The sequence below is a fragment of the Xyrauchen texanus genome, chromosome 28 (genome assembly GCF_025860055.1).
Source record: "Xyrauchen texanus isolate HMW12.3.18 chromosome 28, RBS_HiC_50CHRs, whole genome shotgun sequence".
Classification (NCBI taxonomy): domain Eukaryota; kingdom Metazoa; phylum Chordata; class Actinopteri; order Cypriniformes; family Catostomidae; genus Xyrauchen; species Xyrauchen texanus.
The window spans coordinates 39,416,976-39,433,041 of record NC_068303.1 but is presented as its reverse complement, the minus strand read 5'-3'; the positions used below and the strand labels follow the sequence as shown (position 1 = coordinate 39,433,041).

General features: G+C 40.3%; 1 protein-coding gene across 2 annotated transcripts in view; it reads left to right on the top strand.

Annotated features, from left to right (window-relative positions):
• Window positions 1–16,066, top strand: part of scara5 (scavenger receptor class A, member 5 (putative)) — a 128,334-nt gene that overhangs the window by 67,121 nt on the left and 45,147 nt on the right. The gene's annotated exons all lie outside the window — the stretch shown is intronic.

Here is a 16,066-nt window from a genome sequence, read left to right as displayed (position 1 = left end):
GTGACCTGTGTGACGTCTCAAGGCAGCTAGCAGACGTTCAGATTAACCAGTTTGTCTGCTTCCTGACCTGGGCCTTGGTTAGTCAAATACTATCATTGTTAAGACTATGAGCCAAATTACTAGAGAGGAGAGCGGCACCTTCCCTTGAGGGATGGAGTCCATCTCTTTTTAGCAGGTCAGGTCTACCCCAAAAACTCTTCCAATTGTCTATAAATCCTTGTGGCAGGGCGGAGGGCAGGGCCGGGTCGTGATCATACACACCCTGTCCCTCATCAGGCTAATCAAGCCTCCGAGAGGGATAAAGGCCGACTGCGGAGGATTGTGCGGGAGAGAGAGATAGTTTACGGACATGTCCGTCATATGTGTGTTTGTTGTCTTTTAAGTTTATAATTAAACTATTATTTATATTGCCAAGCCGGTTCTCGCCTCCTCCTTTCCATTGACTGCTTTACAATCCTATTTTATTCTTCAGACATCCATCCACTAATCTACTGTAAACCTCGTCACCACGACAAGCAGGGAGGGGACCAGAGCATATTACAGTGTCTGACATCGTTTTTGCAAATTCGCACACCTCTTTAACATTATCTTTAGTGATCTACGACTGGTGAAGCCAGACATCGTTAGTGCCGACATAGATAACAATTTTAGAAAATCTACGTTTAGCGTTAGCCAGCACTTGTACATTTTATTTGATGTCAGACGCTCTGGCCCCCGAAATGCATTTTACCATAGTGGCTGGAGTCTCTATTTCCATGTTCCTTACAATAGAATCGCCAATAACAAGGGCTCTTTTAACATGATTCTCAGTGGTTGTATCACTGAGTGGAGAGAATCGATTGGAAATCCTAACAGGAATGAGAGAGTGGTGTCTCTTTGCGGAGCGAGTATGCCGCCGAGACCTGCTGCAGGGGCTCTACAGCCGGAACCAAAGTGTGTATGTTGCTCTCTGTACTACTCACATCCGAAACAGTATCTACCGGCTTCTCTTTCTCACTGACCTCCACTGGCATTCGGATGCGAGTCTCTAACTCATTAACCTTCTCCGTCAGCTTGACTAATTCCTTACATTTATCACATGTGAATCCCTCATTGCTGACGGAGGAGGCTATTGTAAACATGTGACATGCAATGCAGGAAGAAATAGCATGAGCGGATGCCATGACTTACTGCAAACTGTTTGTTGTTTGTCGTTCCTGAGCGGTGAGGGTTTGAGATTGATGTGAATCCCTCACAAAATTGTTTGTTGTTGTTGGTTGTTCTTGATAAGCGGTGCTTTGAGATTGCTGCAATAATCTGTGTACCGTAGAGGAGAAAAAACGGGTGTGCGCTGAAAAAATGCATGCAGCTTAAACACGATAAAAATGGAACGCGGATGCAGGTGAAATATGTGCGGTAAAATGACAAAGCATATAACGATGAACGATGAATCTAACGATGAACGTTTGAGAATAAGAATAAGCAATGCTAAGCATCTTAAGCAGGCTACAAACAAACTCTCTAATTTAAGTCAATATAGATCACTTCCACTCACTGCTGTGATTTGGTGCACATTGGTTTGTCACTAGAAAAAAAAATGAAAATGCTCAGTGGGTTTTGCATTCCCACTGGATATTTTTGTGAAGAGGAAGTGACTTAATCCAGATGGCATCATGTGGATATTATCTAGGAGCACTGCTTTAATGTGCATGACCTGTCAGAAATCCTTAAATAATAAATGGAAAAACAGAGAAACTGATCTTAACCCCAGAACACAGAGCTACATTCCCCCAGAATACAAATAGATGCAGAGGCAGTTCTTTATAAAACTATATGTGTCGTCAGGGGCCTGAGTATCTCAGCGAGTTAAAGTCAGAGTCACGTGTTAGAATCCAGGGTGTGCTGAGTGACTCCAGCCAGGTCTTCTAAACAACCAAATTGGCCCGGTTGCAAGGGAGGGTAGAGTCACATGGGGTAACCTACTTGTGGTTGCGATTAAGTGGTTCTCGCTCTCAATGAGGCACGTGGTATGTTGTGCATGGATCGCAGAGAGTAGCATGAGCCTCCACATGCGGAGTCTCCACAGTGTCATGTACAATGAGCCACGTGATAAGATGCACGGATTGATGCTCTCAGAAGCGGAGGCAACTGAGTCTTGTCCTCTGCCACCCGGATTGAGGCCATGAGGACCTACTCAGTAGTGGGAATTGGGCATTCCAAATTGGGAGAAAAGGGGAGAAAATCAAAAATATTTAATACATATAAAAATATGTGTGTTTTCAATGAAAATAAGGTAAGGTAATTTAAATTGTTAAATGTGTGTGTGTGTGTGTTTGATAGAGAAAGAGAGAGAGATAGAGTATCTTGGTTTACTTAATTGTTCCCTAAAGTGAGCTAAATCTGACAAAACTTCTCTTTAGCGACACCAGGGGATGTCCCCTATTGGAAAATTATTCATACATACATTTTAGTTTTTATTAAAAAAATGCAGAAAGTTTTCTTTTAGGGGTAGGGACAGAGTTTAGGTTATGGGGAGTCTGTAGTCATTATATATAGCTTTATATGAATCAATAGAAGTGTGTGTGTGTGTGTGTGTGTGTGTGTGTGTGTGTGTGTGTGTGTGTGTGTGTGTGTGTGTGTGTGTGTGTGTGTGTGTGTGTGTGAGCGTGTATTTATCACTTTGTGGGGACCAAATGTCCCCATAAGGATAGTAAAACCTGAATTTTTTGACCTTGTGGGGACATTTTGTCGGTCCCCATGAGGAAAACAGCTTATAAATCATACTAAATTATGTTTTTTGAAAATGTAAAAATGCAGAAAGTTTTCTGTGAGGGTTAGGTTTAGGGGTAGGGTTAGGTTTAGGGGATAGAATATAAAGTTTGTACAGTATAAAAACCATTATGTCTATGGAAAGTCCCCATAAAACATGGAAACACAACATGTGTGTGTGTGTGTGTGTGTGTGTGTGTGTGTGTGTGTGTGTGTGTGTGTGCCTAACCTCATGTAGCTCTAGGGTGACTGTCATTGTAGTATAAAAGCATCTACTTCCTAAAGTTCCTACTTGCTAATACACTTTCTTAATCAATATAAATCTGAACATGAACATTAAATCAGCCTATGACTGGCTTACTTCTATTTGTCTTTGCACATTAATTGGGATAGGAGAAATCATTTTAACATAAAAAAATTAATAAAAATTACACCTTTAAAGACCCCATGAAATTACTTCCATGAAAGCAAGTTTAGGTGGGACGTATCCATGGGCTAGTCACACCTTTTTTTAAAGAGCAAATAGCCTTTAGTTACATCACAGTTGTGAACCATGGGTGCTTATCAGTACCCTAATTGATGCTTCCTTGTAACCTCCCACCTCCGTCCTCAAGCTTGTTAAAGTCTGCCATCATGAAGGATGTATTAATTCTAAAAAGGAAGTGAGGACGGAGGAAGGAGGTGGCCTTCCGAGGTGGATTCTATGCAGAAGACTTTTGTTGAAACACCAAACACGCACATAAATTCTTCTCTCCCTTCACATCTGGTACAACAGTTTTAATATAGGTTTCACCTTTGTGATTTAAATAAAACATCTTGGTTACTAAGGGTTTGATCTTGAGAGCCCCAATTACCTTTGCTTAAAATAAAGATAAAAAAGGCCAATGAGAATTGGGGAGTGGAATTTGCGTGCCAATCAACGCCCCGGAAATGCGCTTATAAAAGGAGATGGCTTGCACCACTCATTCAGATTTATGCTGAGGAGCCGATAAAGAGTCCTGGCCATGTCAGCGGCCGGTTCAGCGCCACGGCAGGAGGGACACAATGTCTCGTTTCCTCCATCAGGGAATAGAGGTACATCAGTAACCTAGACATTCCCTGTCTGTCACTCACTAGACGTTGTGCCGATGTAGTGATACTAGAGGTTCCTATAGGAAACACTGCAGGCGCTTAACCGTGTAACGAGGTACGGAAGAGTGGACACGGGAAAGCTGCTGCATGCCTCACAGCGAGCGCTCAACCAAATCGTGACCTTCCAACGAGTTAAGGCCTCTCCCTAGTCCCGTTAAGAGGGGGAGGAGGCACTTACCCAAGGAGGTTACCGGCAGAGCCTTTCCTGAATTGCTGTATAGCAATTTCCCACCAAGCACTTTCTAGAATAGCACTGGAAGTGCTCTTCCGTCTCCAGGAGGTTAACATGTGGAGAATTCTTCACTTGAACTTACCAATGGGGAAATTCACATATGGAATGATACCACAGGAGGACCCTATCCACAGAGAGGATACACAGCCACAGTGGCTGAGGCAGAGAAGGGAAACACAGGGTTCACCTAAGGGGAAACCGAACAGTGGAAACTCAACTCATCATACGGGATTACCAAGGGGGAATCACCACGCATGGAGCACTGATCCCGAGCACATGGGCTCACCTGAAAAAGGGTATACTACGAGTACTGGGCCTGGTGCTGTTACTCCTCCGCTGAGTAACAGCACCAGGCCCAGTACTCGCAGTATACCCTTTATCAGGTGAGCCCATGTGTTCGGGATCAGTGCTCCGTGCGTGGAGGCCCATGCTATTCTCCTTTGAAGTACCCCCCCTGATATTTTAACCTCTTCCCAATCCTGTAAAATTAGCCTAAAACGCCTAATCAAGGCATACCCAAAGTAAATTTAAAGCTGTTCTTGAACCGTTTGGAGTACATGCATGGTTTTGGTGACATTTGAAAGGGGACACTCTGAAGTTTTTCCCCAGCAGTCAGAATTACTGTAAGTGCTACTGATTTTGAGTAATAGAAGTTTGAACACAATGAAATAGAAGTTTGTTTTTCCACCTGAATTTTTTTTTTTGCATACAGATGCCTGCAGATGACTATAACTTGTAGCTATTAGCTTGAGAACACAATGGGATCACAGCATGAAGCCTTACCTAGTCCAAGTTCAAATGTTATAACAATACCATAAAAAATGAATATTTTACACATGTTTTTCTAAGGGTACACCCAGGCGTTTTACAAAAGTGCCTTTTGGATACTCCAAAAGGACCCTTTGGTAACCTAGGACAAAAAGGCTACTACTTTTGAACGCTTCAACGTACAGTCATAATTTTGGGCTCTAATGAAAGATGACACTTAGAGCTATCATATTCCATATCCAGATCCACTATTAGTTTTGCTGACACAGAGTAACTGATGCATAAACACATTAGAGTGCCTTTTCCCTTCTTGAAACTAAATGTTGTGCATATAAAAGTGTCAAAACTAGTGCTATGGTGGACAATTTGTTTATATAAAAAATACACAACAAACTATTTACATGAATTTTGTACACAAAGTATTTACAAACCATTATAAAATTGTACATGTTTCTAGCAACATGCCAGTCATTGTAGCAGTCACATTTGGGTACAAAGCACAAAGGCACATCACAGGAAGAGTACTTCACTGGTGTCTTTGCATGACACTGCCTGCACTTCAGATGACCAGCGGTGCAAGATTTGGTGATGTGCAATGGCCTGTGATGTGCTCTTCGTGGAGCAGGAGATACGGGTCTGGCTGTGGAGTGAGACCCCAACTCTGCCAGCTCCTCAGCAAGGGTCTCTCTGAAAGCCCTCCTCTCTTGATGAGGTGCTGTCCTGCTGCTCCACTTTATGTGGCCCGCATCCGGCTCCCAATCGCTATCTGATTCAGTGAGAATAAATAAATGTAATTTACAAAGCTAGACACAACTTTTCCATCTTTTCTGTATTCTATATACAGTGAGGAAAATAAGTATTTGAACACCCTGCTATTTTGCAAGTTCTCCCACTTGCAAATCATGGAGGGGTCTGAAATTGTCATCGTAGGTGCATGTCCACTGTGAGAGACATAATCTAAAAAAAAAAATCCAGAAATCACAATGTATGATTTTTTAACTATTTATTTGTATGATACAGCTGCAAATAAGTATTTGAACACCTGAGAAAATCAATGTTAATATTTGATACAGTAGCCTTTGTTTGCAATTACAGAGGTCAAACGTTTCCTGTAGTTTTTCACCAGGTTTGCACACACTGCAGTAGGGATTTTGGCCCACTCCTCCACACAGATCTTCTCTAGATCAGTCAGGTTTCTGGGCTGTCGCTGAGAAACATGGAGTTTGAGCTCCCTCCAAAGATTCTCTATTGGGTTTAGGTCTGGAGACTGGCTAGGCCACGCCAGAACCTTGATATGCTTCTTACAGAGCCACTCCTTGGCTATCCTGGCTGTGTGCTTCGGGTCATTGTCATGTTGGAAGACCCAGCCTCGACCCATCTTCAATGCTCTAACTGAGGGAAGGAGGTTGTTCCCCAAAATCTCGCAATACATGGCCCCGGTCATCCTCTCCTTAATACAGTGCAGTCGCCCTGTCCCATGTGCAGAAAAACACCCCCAAAGCATGATGCTACAACCCCCATGCTTCACAGTAGGGATGGTGTTCTTGGGATGGTACTCAACATTCTTCTTCCTCCAAACACGGTTAGTGGAATTATGACCAAAAAGTTCTATTTTGGTCTCATCTGACCACATGACTTTCTCCCATGACTCCTCTGGATCATCCAAATGGTCATTGGCAAACTTAAGACGGGCCTTGACATGTGCTGGTTTAAGCAGGGGAACCTTCCGTGCCATGCATGATTTCAAACCATGACGTCTTAGTGTATTACCAACAGTAACCTTGGAAACGGTGGTCCCAGCTCTTTTCAGGTCATTGACCAGCTCCTTCCGTGTAGTTCCGGGCTGATTTCTCACCTTTCTTAGGATCATTGAGACCACACGAGGTGAGATCTTGCGTGGAGCCCCAGTCCGAGGGAGATTGACAGTCATGTTTAGCTTCTTCCATTTTCTAATGATTGCTCCAACAGTGGACCTTTTTTCACCAAGCTGCTTGGCAATTTTCCCGTAGCCCTTTCCAGCCTTGTGGAGGTGTACAATTTTGTCTCTAGTGTCTTTGGACAGCTCTTTGGTCTTGGTCATGTTAGTAGTTGGATTCTTACTGATTGTATGGGGTGGACAGGTGTCTTTATGCACCTAACGACCTCAAATAGGTGCATCTAATTTAGGATAATAAATGGAGTGGAGGTGGACATTTTAAAGGCAGACTAACAGGTCTTTGATTCTAGCTGATAGACAGGTGTTCAAATACTTATTTGCAGCTGTATCATACAAAGAAATAGTTAAAAAATCATACATTGTGATTTCTGGATTTTTTTTTTAGATTATGTCTCTCACAGTGGACATGCACCTACGATGACAATTTTAGACCCCTCCATGATTTCTAAGTGGGAGAACTTGCAAAATAGCAGGGTGTTCAAATACTTATTTTCCTCACTGTATATATATATATATATATAGTTTTTCTTTTCGACTGTGTAAATATGTATTATTGTATGTATATTTACTGCAAATACTGTATACTTTGCCAATGTACTATGGAACAAATAGATGGGCCTACACCTCCCCCCATGAATTCAGCATTGTAACAAATAGATGGGCCTACGCCTACCCCTCCCCCACCTCCCCGCATTGTAACAAATAGACTCTCAAACACAACATATATTCTTATTTTCAACTTATATTTATTGATTTATTTATATATATATTTCGCGTCCATTTATATATATATATAAATACATATTTACAGTAAATATACAAAACATCTATATAGCATGTCAATAGATCTGAAACAAACAATGAACTAAAACCTCACACACGCACAAACAAATACAAAAAACACGCACAAACGGTTCAAACACTCAATGAACTCACACACGCACAAACAAATACAAAAAACACGCACAAACGGTTCAAACACTCACTGAGGAAACACATGACAAAGGGTAATTACAAAATGTGTATTCATTATTCAAACTAAAGCTTATTTATGCAGAATATACAGTAATATATGTTATAAAACACAAGAAAACACTTACTTGTCCAGAGCAATGTCTCATCTCTCCATAAACATTTCCTCTGCCTCCGAATTATCCGTATTGTTTTCAGAAATTTCATCTCCAAACTCATCATTTCCACAGTAAATGCCTTCTTATATCACATCCTGGGGTGAAAATCCTGTTTTTCGCGTCCGTTTCACCATATTTAAATCGCCAAATGTGTAAACAGTTCCAAAACAGCTCTCCAATATTTTTACGCACAGACGCACGACACACTCGGTAATGGCAAGGCAATTTTGCGCACACACATTACAGAACCGTGCTGTAATCTTCCCACTAAAGCTGCATATCACTGTTTTCAGAATTTCATTGGCTATACGATGCGTCAGTCATATCCACTCTTCGATGTAATTGGTTTGATCAGTAAACAAAGGAAAGTGGGTATGCCCTTACATTCGACACAGACTGTGATTGGGTATTGAAGGCTTTGGACAGGACATGGAAGCTCCTATTGGGTCAAATGAGGTGTCAATCGAAAGGTCAGAGTGCGTGCTTCCATTTTGATACCGGATATAGGAAATGTTTACATCTGAACTGAAGTTATTACCGATAATATGTGAAAGTTTAGGTACAGCTGCCAGGTGCTTTGAAATGATGCAACAAGAGTCTGTGGATATTTATTGATGTAATAATGTGATTTGGACTAAACATTTTACTTGATTTGATCATTTGGACATTTGATAATGAAACAACACCGTTTTTGTCGGGAAGTTATGGATCAGTGGAATACTATGATGCTTCATAGGTGAGTTGCCTAAATTTTGTTATTGGTTGTTTATATGTTGGTGGTCTGACAAAGATATAGATTGTACCTGCTGTTGTGATTGTATCTTAAAATGGTTTATATCAATAGAAAATCAAGAAATTTAGCTTTCCAAAGATATGTGGCATGTGTACCAATGTAACACACAGCAGTTTTGTTTATCGCATACTTTTATTTTGTACATTTAAGGGCCCGTCCACGGGCTGTGAATTCTATCATGCTAAGTAATGTTAACCATTTGAAATGTGACATCTTTGCACTTTATTTTTCATATTATTGTTATATGTGAACGAACCTTTATTACATCTTTTGTTCTTATAACATTTGTATATTTTATTTAATTTAATTCACCATTGCCATTTCTATCCCAATCAAAGATTGTACTACATTCCCAGTAGTAGACTAAAATGTACACACACACACACACACACACACACACACACACACACACACACACACACACACTAAAGAGCAGGGAAACATGTGTTCTCCATTGTACAACAAAGACTGAACAAAGGATCATAGCATGCTAGTTTAGGTCAAGAGTAATTTGATGAGAGCCAGTCTGCCTGCCAATGGGAAAAAAAAAGTATGAATGACAAATATATCTTTAACTTAATACAGAATTGGTTCTGCCATGCATATTCACTTATCTTGTTTATGACTTTTGCAGTGCACTCTATCTAGAACCAAAGGAACTCAATTCTTCTGAAATTTAAGTTAGAGTGCTTTAACACTTGCTAGATTGCTTGGACCGAACTGTTCATTTCCTCCCACCTCCTCCTCCTGCCCCCGCCCCCGCTGATCATTGTTTACACCCTATTATTTGGGTCAGAACCATGGTCCGATTGCACCATCAATGTGAGTACACACAGCAGCTGTTTATCACTGTAACTTAGAAACAGTTGGTGAGACCTCACTGTGTTAAGTGTTCATCTGTTTGGATTTACCTCCAAAACTTTACAAAAACTTTACCTTACACAGAACGACATTTGTGTTTGTCTGCCACACATGCAATGAATGTACAATGATGTGATGAATGTTACAGAATGTTACAGCTGCGAGCCTGCGGATGCATAGCAAGAGATGTAAAGAATGTGAGCTGCTTTCTGGAGGCGATTTGTTTGGACAGATGAGAAATGCATTATACCATTATAATTGCCATCGGTAGCCTGCAAAGATGCAAATTATACTGAATGGGCATGGGCGGCACCATGGGGTAGCTTGTAACTGCTAAACAACCCCAAGGAAACCCCAAGGCTTTTGTTAAGAAAACAAAAAATATATTTCAAGAAAGAAAAACACATACATATACATATTTAAGTAATTTGAAAATCTTAAAGACAGCGTTGAGAAATAATTCTATTTATTAACTTTTAGACAGTCTCACGAGAGCATGTCAGGGAGGTTCATGTAATAAGGCGGTAAACTTGGCTAATGTAGATAGCGAAAGAAAGGTGAGTTCGAAAATGGAGAAGTTTCTTGTAAATCAGTGTAAAATGCAAAATCCAACGGTGATGGACAACCCTGCCATCTCCAAGGATTTGGTAGACAACAATGAGGATCATGATAGGGTGGATTTGGACCATGATGAAGAACAGGTGCCTGTGCCATGTAACTCACAGCAGGACCAGCTAGCCCCTACCCCGAGCTGCAGTGGAATTAGCGCTGCCCCCATCCTCTGCGCTATACATCAGTCGGTCAACCAGTGATGGACCAAGGTGCCCTATGTTGAGAAAATACCTGGCAAAGAAGCACGGTCAGCAAATGCGGTCGTTCAATCGCCGATGGTATGAACAGTACCCTTGGCTCGAGTACTCAATGACCATGGACTGTGCGTTTTGTTTTGCCTGCAGGTATTTTGCTCACCAGGGCCACAGGTTCCATAAATAAACTGCGTATACCCATTATGTGGTTTAGCACATGGGTTAAAGCTACACAGTCATTACATACACATGATGTGAGTGCTGGACATAAACACGCCATTGATGCATGGTCTGAGTTTAAAATACAGAAAAGAGAGCGGCTCAAAAATCAGCAATGAACTCAGCGAGGGACATTCAAAGACGGTACGTGACAACATTGTTTATATGTGGGCTGTTGTGGAGGCATTGCGTTACACTTCATGTCAAACCATCACCCAAAGATGACATAGGGAGGAGGAGGGTACATCAAACAGGGGCAACTTCATCGAACTTTTACATTTACTTGGCAAGTTTGACAAAACTGTTGCAAACAAAATATCCAACAATCCCAGAAATGCCCAGTACACACACCACAACATTCAAGGTGAGTTAATCGAGCTAATGGCATATATTTTAAGGGACCAAATCAGTGGGGAAGTACAGGAGGCTGGAATTTTTGCACTGATGGTGGATAAGACGTGAGTAAAAAGGAGCAGGTGTCTGTGGTGGTTTGGTACTTGCATAACAATGACATACGGGAGGAGTTCCTTCACTTCACTCCAGCTGATGGCCTAAACGCTGATTCACTTTTGACCACTATCAAACAAACACTCAGTAAATGCAACATCGATTACAACATGTGTATTGGCCAGTGCTATGACGGCACCGCCGTAATGTCAGGGTGTAATAGCGGTGTGCAGGAGAGGTTTTGGAGAGAAGTACCGCATGCTCTGTATGTACATTGCCATGCCCATCGTTTAAATTTAGTTTTATTAGACTGTGTCAGTAATGTAGGACCAGCAGGAGACTTTTTTGAAGTTGTGCAGATGCTGCATAATTTTTTTTCTGGCTCTCTTTTACACAATGTATTCCTCAAGAAGCAAAAGGAACTCGAACCAATAGAAAAGTCGGTTGAATTAAAAAAGATGTCCAAAACCAGATGTGCTTGTCAGTATGCAGCACTGTGGGCCATTCAGAAAAACTGCCAGCAATCTGTGCTACACTTGATTATGTAATCAAACAGTCGATGGCGAGAAGAAAAACAGAAGCTAGAGCAGTAAAGGCACTGATAGACTGACAGTTTGTTTTGCAGCTCACTCTATTTGAGGATCTCTTTCGTCACCACCAAATTCTTGTCTGACCATTTGCAGTCCCCAGATCTGCAACTAGCATCTGCTGTGGATCTTGAGTCCGTAATTGCATCCCTGTCCGAAAAGCAAAACAAAAAGTCATGGAATGACATTTGGGACAAAGCACAGGCCCTGTGCACCAAGACAGGGATCATCGTTCAGTTCAGACAAGATCGACGACAAGGTCAGCCTGCATTCCACCTGGAGGGATTTGTAGTTGACGCCCACACAGGAAAACGTCCACCACTCACCTCCATCGATGACATCCGAAAGCACTGCTACTACCCTGTCATTGATAGACTTGTCAATGAAATGAATAGGCTGTTTTCGCCCGAATCTTGTGGTGTTCTACAGGGCACATCTGCCTTAAACCCCCAAAAGAAGTAATTCCTTCAGATGAGCGTTCTATCACCCATGGCCCAGCATTACGGGGTAATAACAAAAAACCTGTCTGCTGAACTTCACCAAGTTCGATGGCTTCTTGACCGAAAAATGCAGCAGGGACAAACTGTGAACACCACACATGAATTCCTCTCCGTTCTCCGGCCATACAAGGACACATTTATTGATTTGCACAGACTTTTGTGTATCTCGTGTACACTGCCCGTCATGTCTGCAACCTGTGAACGCAGCTTTTCATGTTTACGGTGTGTTAAAAACTACTTGAGGAGCAACAGTGGGGACTCAAGGAATAGTAATTTGGCTTTGCTGTCCATCAACGCAGAACATGCAAGAGCCTTGATGTGGAGGACATCATAGACGCTTTTGCCATGAATCACAACAACAGATGCATTGTCCTGCTTTGACTGACATCTATTGGTGAGTAGGCTCTGCCCTTATTACCTTAACTTAGTGAGTGTGTGTGTGTGTGTGTGTGTCTGTTTCTGCGTTTGCGGTGGGGTGGCGATTTTTTAAAGAACGATTGCCACTCTGTGTATGTCGGCTTCGACTAACTCTTCATCTGTTGAAAATTGGCAAGCAACTCCTTGCGGTCATATAGCAACTGTTAAGCTACTGCAATGATAAAATTCTGGTGCCGCCCATGTGAATGGGTGTCTCAAACAGCTCCCTAGTTCAGTAGTCAGAGCACTGATCAGTGAATCTGCCATTTTTATGGCTCAATTGCAAACTCATTCCAGTGCACTGAAAAAAATTCCCACAATGCACCTTAAAAACCAGGGACCACCTTTGCTCACTATGTTCACTTACTGGAAATGTCATCATGTCTTCTGTAGTCTTTCATGTCATTAGATGATGAGTACAAGTGTAAAACTATGAAGTACAAGCCTTATTTTCTTTTTAAAAGAGATGTTGTTTGTAATGTCTTTCATTCATAATTACTATGAAAGTGAAACAATCTTTTTAAATATTAGAGTTATTAAAAGAAGGTTTAAAATACACTCATATATATTGTATTTCTTTATTTATCTGTTATAATAAATCTGTTTGTTTGAATATCTTCAACGACAATGAACAATAGTGTAATTTATACATGATGCTGCTGATTAATAACAACTGCGCTTGAATGTGTAAGCTCGTTAACATGTCGCTGGTGACTGAGTCATAAGTGTACCAATGTTCATTGGAGGAACACCCTTGCCATTGGTGGAGTAACATTCATTTGTCAATTTCCTCAATAAATAATTGCTTTTAGATGTGAGATTCAATAAATATGTTACTGATTTGATAAAGGTTTGACTCATATTATCGAAGAAAAAAAAACTTGATGTAGGAGTTGTAAGATTATATATGCAGAAGAATTAAAACAACATATACTGTATCTGGATCTAGGAAAAAAAACAGCCTTTCAGGCCCCTCTGCAACCTGATCTTCCACACACAGTTTAAGCAGACTTCTCTTTTGTAAGGTTACAAGGACCACTAAGAACTCTAAGACATTTCATCTTAATCTAGCCTTGCTAGATAATGCTGAAAATCACTTTGAATTGTGGTAATGTTTGTACCTAACAAATGAAGGATTATAGACTGATGGAACTCTTTAAAATGTGTGTAGCGATGTGCAATCACCTATAATTGATAAATATAATCTTTAATTTTGTATGATTCATCTCATTCTACAAAGAATGGTAACTTTAAGGCTCATGTTTTGTTACCTACACGTATAATATCCATAAACAATTTCATATTTGGTATGCAATTTGTTTGGTTACAGAGAGAAAGCAGATGACAGTGAATTTCATGTCTCTTGTACCGTTTGCTATAAAGATATAAAGTTCATGATTAAATATGCACTATTTTTAATGTTTAAGAGTCTGAAACATAACTCAACTGTCGGAAAAGACAGCCCAGTTGACCATGTGACTCTGAAAAGTCACTTCTGATTGGCGCAGGACACCTTTGGGGGATGTGGCCAATTTCTGTTCAAATAGTTCCAAACTGGAAGAACACCCCTCTCTTGACTCTTCGTCCTCTTGGTCTCTCTTGCACTCTCTTCATCTTGCTCTTCAGTTGCTCTCTGCTCTCTGAACACTCTTCCTCCCATGTGAGATCCAAGGGAACTCGGGACTCGATGTCCCGAGAAGGAGTGAGAAGGTCTCACGTCACAGCTAAAATCATCATCTCATACAGACAATAAATTTGATCATACAAAGAGATCAAAACATCGATGGAACAAACTTTCGACCAAGAACCGAGCAACACAAAGGACACCAGGACACGCAAGTAACACCTCCAGTATTGTGCCCAAATTGCTGGTGAATTGATTAAATATTTTGTGTAATCCGATAGCAAATCGATGTAGACTCAAAGAAGGATGAAATGGTTCTTGTGGCATTGTCGATAGACTCCATAGAGTGAATCTTCACTGTACTGATCAGTTATTTCACATTCTGTCACTATTCACCAACCTGTCTCATGTATAGAAAAGTGTTAGATTAGATTTATGTTCAGAATAGTAATACAGTTTGTCTGTGTTCAAAGACGACTTGACTGTGGTATATTTGATAAATAATCTCATCTCTGTTTCTGAAAGATTTCACTTCAAAGCTGTACTTAAATACATGTGATATTAATTGAAATAAGCCATGAGAATAATATCACTCCAATAAGTGAATTAATAATTCACTTATTAAAGCTAATTCCTTACAGTAGAAATTGTGAGCTGATATAATTAGATGCTGAATTATGTTTTCAATGATGGAGAATCTATTAAGACAAATAATCTAGTTATTTGTCATTTATCTAATTTATAATGGTTGTAGAACAAGACTAATTCCGTTATACATTTCATTACCTAATAAGGACAGTTTAATTTAGTTCATAGCTCACATATTTCAAGACCCTAAATTCCCTCCTAAATTTACCATGCGTGCAAATTACCCTACATATAATGATGGTAAAATGCATGCAAAATACATATTTTAACTGAATGTAAATACCCTACAGATTGTTACCAAGAAGTTTTTTGATTGTTGACTTCAAATGAAGAGAAGCAAATGTATCCGCTAAACTGTACACTTCAGTGATAAGAAATGACATGAATGTTAACACTTTAGGGTTAATTAAATGTTTATAAAATGTTTAATGTATGTCAATAAAATGTTGATTTTAAAATCCCTGACTGTGTTGAAATCATTGGTTATTTGGAATAATATATTAGATATTTACTTCAATATCTGCTTAGTAATGTCCAGTGCTGAGTTAGCTGAGGAAACATAAAAATGAAGGCTCAGTTTTCAGTATGGTACAATGTTAGATAAAAAATACATGTTTTAAAAAATCCTGTTTTAATTTGGCCCGAGGTACCTGGAATAGGCTCCAGCATCTCCACGGCCCATTGGCTACATAGGAAAATCAGGTAGAAAAAAAGGTGGATGGATGGAAATTAATGTATATGTCACTACATATTATGTGAGATGAGCTTATTTTAATAATTAATTATACTATGGATAAGAACAAGACATTGTAGATTTATTGACATACAGAAAGGCTGCAGAAAGGATATCAGTATATAAGAGGTCAGGAGAAAGTTAGGAGAACATAAGATGCAAGGGGAGTGTTCTCCAACCCTGCAGTGAAAGTTCTATTTCCATAAAAAAAACTTTCCTTTGAACCAAGAGATAACATTGGAATGTCCATTCTGGGTTATGTCCTGGGAACCAAAAACATTCTCAGAACATTCTGGGAACCAAGAATTGTTAGCTGGGAACAAAACAATTGTGTGAAAGCACCCCTAAAGGCCCGATATACTTCCGGAGAAGTTCTTCATTATTCATTCAGGGGTAAAAAGAAGTTCTAAACAGCCGAGCAACAGTATACTGTTTGCGAACATTCAGACACCAGTCACACCACTGTGGGAGTCATTTAAAGGAACA